The sequence below is a fragment of the Saccopteryx leptura genome, chromosome 1, assembly GCF_036850995.1.
Source record: "Saccopteryx leptura isolate mSacLep1 chromosome 1, mSacLep1_pri_phased_curated, whole genome shotgun sequence".
In the NCBI taxonomy this organism is placed as follows: domain Eukaryota; kingdom Metazoa; phylum Chordata; class Mammalia; order Chiroptera; family Emballonuridae; genus Saccopteryx; species Saccopteryx leptura.
The window spans coordinates 244,966,352-244,971,916 of NC_089503.1; positions in this window are offsets into that span (position 1 = coordinate 244,966,352).

The window sequence follows — 5,565 nt, forward strand, 5'->3', positions numbered from 1 at the left end:
GAGCGTCGGCCTAGCGTGCGGAGGACCCGGGTTCGATTCCTGGCCAGGGCACACAGGAGAAGCGCCCATTTGCTTCTCCACCCCTCCGCCGCACTTTCCTCTCTGTCTCTCTCTTCCCCTCCCGCAGCCAAGGCTCCATTGGAGCAAAGATGGCCCGGGCGCTGGGGATGGCTCTGTGGCCTCTGCCCCAGGCGCTAGAGTGGCTCTGGTCGCAATATGGCACGCCCAGGATGGGCAGAGCATCGCCCCCTGGTGGGCAGAGCGTCGCCCCATGGTGGGCGTGTCGGGTGGATCCCGGTCGGGCGCATGCGGGAGTCTGTCTGACTGTCTCTCCCCGTTTCCAGCTTCAGAAAAATGAAAAAAAAAAAAAAAAAAAAAAAAAAAAACAACCCAGAAATGAGCTACCCAGCCAGAGCCATGGACTCATTTCTTGACTGCCTTGCAGATATGGGTGAGTTTATGACCACCTTAGCCCGTGGTCTCTAGATGCTGACTTAGACTTCAGACTGACTCCAGGGCACTTTCTGTTACCATTAAGCTTATAGTTAGGGAACTGATTCCACATATTTTCCAACCTTTGGTGCTGGACACAAATCTTTTGCCATGAGTTTTTAAGTTACTTGTGAAAGGTGCTAAATGATGAATGTCAAAACAAAAGGGACTCGCCCGGGCTAGATAGCTCCGTACGTAGGTTAGAGCATCATCCTGAAGTGCAGAAGTTGCTTGTCCAACCCCTGGTCAGGGCACATACAGGGGCAGCTCGATGTTCCTGTCTCTCTCCCTCCCTGCCACTCTCTTAAAATAAGTAAATAAATAAATAAACAAACAAACAGTACTCTTACCAGTTGAAGCTCTTGGTGTATAAAAAACTGAGATCATGACTCAAATTAGCTTAAGTAAAAAAAAAAAGTCAGAATAAAGCTCAAAGGCGTTTTTTTTTTTCCCTGAAGTTGGAAACGGGGAGGCAGTCAGACAGACTCCCGCATTCGCCCGACTGGGATCCACCCGGCATACCCACCAGGGGGCGATGCTCTGCCCATCTGGGGCGTCGCTCTGCTGCAACCAGAGCCATTCTAGCGCCCGAGGCAGAGGCCATGGAGCCATCCTCAGTGCCCGGGCCAACTTTGCTCCAATGGAGCTTTGGCTGCAGGAGGGGAAGAGAGAGACAGAGAGGAAGGAGAGGGGGAGGGGTGGAGAAGCAGATGGGTGCTTCTCCTGTGTGCCCTGGCCAGGAATCGAACCTGGGACTCCTGCACGCCAGGCCGACACTCTACCATTGAGCCAACCGGCCAGGGCTATTTTTTTGAGAAAGAGAGAGATAGGAAGGGAGAGAGATGGGAAGCATCAACTCATAATTGTGTCACTTAGCTGTTCATTGATTGATTCTCATATGTGCCTTGAATGGGGGGGGGGGGAGGTTCAAGCCAGCATCCTTGGATTCAAGCCAGCAACCATTAGGCTCAAGCCAGAGATCATGAGGTCATGTCTATGATCCCACACTCAAGCCGGCAACCCAGTGCTCAAGCTAGTGAGTCTGTGCTCAAGCTAATAAGCCCATGCTCAAACTGGTGACTTTGGGGTTTCAAACCTGGGACCTCAGCATCCCAGGTTGATCTCTATGCCCTGTGTCACCACTGGTCAGGTTCAAATGCTTCTAATACAAGCATGGCTGGATCCAAGTGCTTAAACGAGGTTGTCAATGTATGAACTGCTTTTTCTCCCTGGGATCTGCTCTCTTCAATCTTGGTTTCATTCACAGGCAAGCTCCACTGTTGGGTGGCAAAAATGATTCCTGGCAGCTCCAGGTTTACACCCTATAGCAGAGTGAGAGCAACTCTGCTTATAGTTCAAAGTCCAGGGATGACCGCCATTTGTCTCACTTGAGTCACATGTCTACTTCTGAACCAATCACTGTGTCCAGGGGGAAGAAAATGCTCTGATTGACAGGGTCCTGGCACAGAAACTGAGAGTGGAGGGGGGATGATCTCTCTCACAAAAACTGGGGTGCCAGGTACAGAAAGGGAGTTGGTGCTGAGTGGGCAGAATGAAGACATCACCTGTAGTGGGGCTTCCACTTTAGGGGATGCCAAATCACTTCCACTCCCACCCCAGTCTAAGTCTTGGAAACATAAACTCAGGTGGTTACCTCACCTTTTCCCAATCAGGACCAATGCTGAATAATATTCCACTGTGTGATGAAGCAGATTATGTGTATCCACTCATCTGTTGAGGATTTTTCTTTTCCCTGCAAAAAGCTTTATTGTTTCCACTTGGTTAAATGCATGGGGAAGGACTCCAGGGTGATTAAAAGAATGCCTAGGCCCTGGCCGGTTGGCTCAGCGGTAGAGCGTCGGCCTGGCGTGCGGGGGACCCGGGTTCGATTCCCGGCCAGGGCACATAGGAGAAGCGCCTATTTGCTTCTCCACCCCCCACCCCCTCCTTCCTCTCTGTCTCTCTCTTCCCCTCCCGCAGCCAAGGCTCCATTGGAGCAAAGATGGCCCGGGCGCTGGGGATGGCTCCTTGGCCTCTGCCCCGGGCGCTAGAGTGGCTCTGGTCGGGGCAGAGCGACGCCCCGGAGGGGCAGAGCATCACCCCCTGGTGGGCAGAGCGTCACCCTTGGTGGGCGTGCCGGGTGGATCCCGGTCGGGCGCATGCGGGAGTCTGTCTGACTGTCTCTCCCCGTTTCCAGCTTCAGAAAAATACAAAAAGGAAAAAAAAATTAAAAAAAAAAAAAAAAAAAAAGAATGCCTAAGCCCTGGCCAGTTGGCTCAGTGGTAGAGCATCGGCCTGGCATGCAGAAGTCCCGGGTTCGATTCCCGGCCAGGGCACACCGGAGAGGTGCCCATCTGCTTCTCCACCCCTCCCCCTCTCCTTCCTCTCTGTCTCTCTCTTCCCCTCCCGCAGCCAAGGCTCCATTGGAGCAAAAGATGGCCCGGGCGCTGGGGATGGCTCCTTGGCCTCTGCCCCAAGCGCTAGAGTGGCTCTGGTCGCGACAGAGCGACACCCCGGATGGGCAGAGCGTCGCCCCCTGGTGGGCGTGCCAGGTGGATCCCGGTTGGGCGCATGCGGGAGTCTATCTGACTGCCTCCCCGTTTTCAGCTTCAGAAAAATACAAAAAAAAGAATGCCTAATGGTTTCAGGGAGAGGTTCAGACAAAAGCCAGACACCAAGGGAATGCAGAAGGGCCCCTCAAAGGCCTCTGGGCTCTCCAGAGGCTTCTAATCATACTTGAAGGTAAGCATTTCGAAGAGATACTTGTCCACGCCAGCCTGGGGGCTGGCCAGCCTGTGGAAGTAGGTTAGGTGGTCGCCCATCTTCTTGATGAGTTTCACCTCCTCATCCAGGATGTGGTTCTCCAGGAAGTCAGAGATGAAAGTCTGTGCAGGTAGAATCCAGAGCAGGCAGCTCCAAAAGGGCCTGGTTTCATGGTAGTTTCCATGGCAGCCTGCGTTTTATTTACCCCACTCATCTTAGGAAGCCTTCAGTATGTACTGGAAGAGAGTGCAGCCACTCCACTGGTTTTGCATCTTTAAAAAATCCTTGGTGCCCTCACGCTTCTCCTCAGCTAACTCAAGGAAAAAAGTAGCCCATGCCCTCCAGAGCCACATCATAACCACTGAAATAGAAGCCCAGAGACAGGTGTAGGAGGCCCACAGATGCAGGTTGGCCAGGTGCTTGACGGCAGCTTCCATCTTGGTGGAATAACCCTAACGAATTTGGGAGCTCATTGTTGTTCGGCTATAAGGACTTAAGGTAAAAAAACAGTGTTGGTTGGTCTTGGAGGAGGCTGAGGTGGTTCCAAAGGTGGTGACTGAAAAAGAAGTTGGAGGATGATTGAAGGCTGGAAGAAGGGGATCCCCGGGTCTGTTTCATCCAAACACTGTGGAAGCACGAGACAGATCTGGGGACCTCTGAGGTCACTGCCTGATGAATATTTGTTTCTACTCTTTAGCTATTGTAGAGAATACCACTGTGAATATGGGTGTACAAATATCTGAGTGCCTATTTTCATTTCTGTTGTGTATATACTTAGAGGAGAAGAGCTGGGTCACAGCGTAATTATGTTTTACTTTTTATAGAACCAACAAACTGTATTAAAAGTCTGCTCACTATTTTACATTCTACGTGTATGTCTTTATTGCATTTTTTTTTTTTCTGAAGCTGGAAACGGGGAGAGACAGTCAGACAGACTCCCGCATGCGCCCGACCGGGATCCACCCGGCACGCCCACCAGGGGGCGACGCTCTGCCCACCAGGGGGCGATGCTCTGCCCCTCTGGGGCGTTGCTCTGTTGCCACCAGAGCCACTCTAGAGCCTGGGGCAGAGGCCAAGGAGCCATCCCCAGCGCCCGGGCCATCTTTGCTCCAATGGAGCCTTGGCTGCGGGAGGGGAAGAGAGAGACAGAGAGGAAGGAGAGGGGGAGGGGTGGAGAAGCAGATGGGCGCTTCTCCTGTGTGCCCTGGCCGGGAATCGAACCTGGGACTTCTGCACGCCAGGCCGACGCTCTACCACTGAGCCAACCGGCCAGGGCCTGTCTTTATTGCATTTTGTTAAAAACAGGTAGAAAATTACATTGAAGAGTTGTTTTTTTGAGGAGTCATTTTCTTTTTAATATGCAGAAAATTTAGGCATGGTTTTAAACATGCGGATCAAAGATCACCATCAATTTTTTTTAACTGGGCACTCAACAGGGGTCCTTTAGGACCTGGATTTTTCTCTTTACTTAGCAGTGGGATTAAACTAGGGTTTTCCAATCTCTGCACTGTGGACATTTGGGGCCAGTTCTGGTTGAGGAGAGCGTCTTGTGCACTGTAGGGTGTTGAACGGTATCCCTGGCCTCCAGGATTCGACACCATTTGATGCCAGGTGCAACTCCTAGTCGCGACAGCCCAGATATCACCCAGTACCCCTATGGCGTGGGGTGGGACAACTGCCCCTGGTTTAAAATCACTGGTTTAAATCTTTTTAACTACAACGAACAACTGGATTTGCTCATAAAATAAGCATGTTTTGTCCAGGAGAGTCAAGAGGTCCCCTTTGCCTACTGTACAGATGGGAAAACTGAGGCTAGGAGTCAACCAGGGCCCCAGACCAGAATTAAAAGCTGACTCCATCCCGTGGGACAGCCCTTTCGGAACTACGTCGCAACACTAAATAGGGCTCAGTGAGAGACTACACTGAGTGAGTCAGCGCGTCTTGCGCCCCTCTGACTCAGTCTTCTCAGTCTACCGATTTCCCAAAGGGCCGTTCTCCAGTAGGGTATTAAATCCACAACTCAGCGCATGCCTAACGCTCCCTCGATTCACTGGGCAAGCGCCCCAGATAACAGGAGAGGCGAAGCTGCCACGTGCCGCACTGCAGGGATTGTAGACCAGGCCCGCCGGCCCCCCCCCGGCGCCGGCCCCGCCTCCCCCCCCCCCCGGCGCCGGCCCCGCCTCCCCCCCCCCGGCGCCGGCCCCGCCTCCCCCCCCCCGGCGCCGGCCCCGCCTCCCCCCCCCCGGCGCCGGCCCTGCCTCCCCCCCCCCCCCCCCCCGGCGCCGGCCCCGCCTCCCCCCCGGCGCCGGC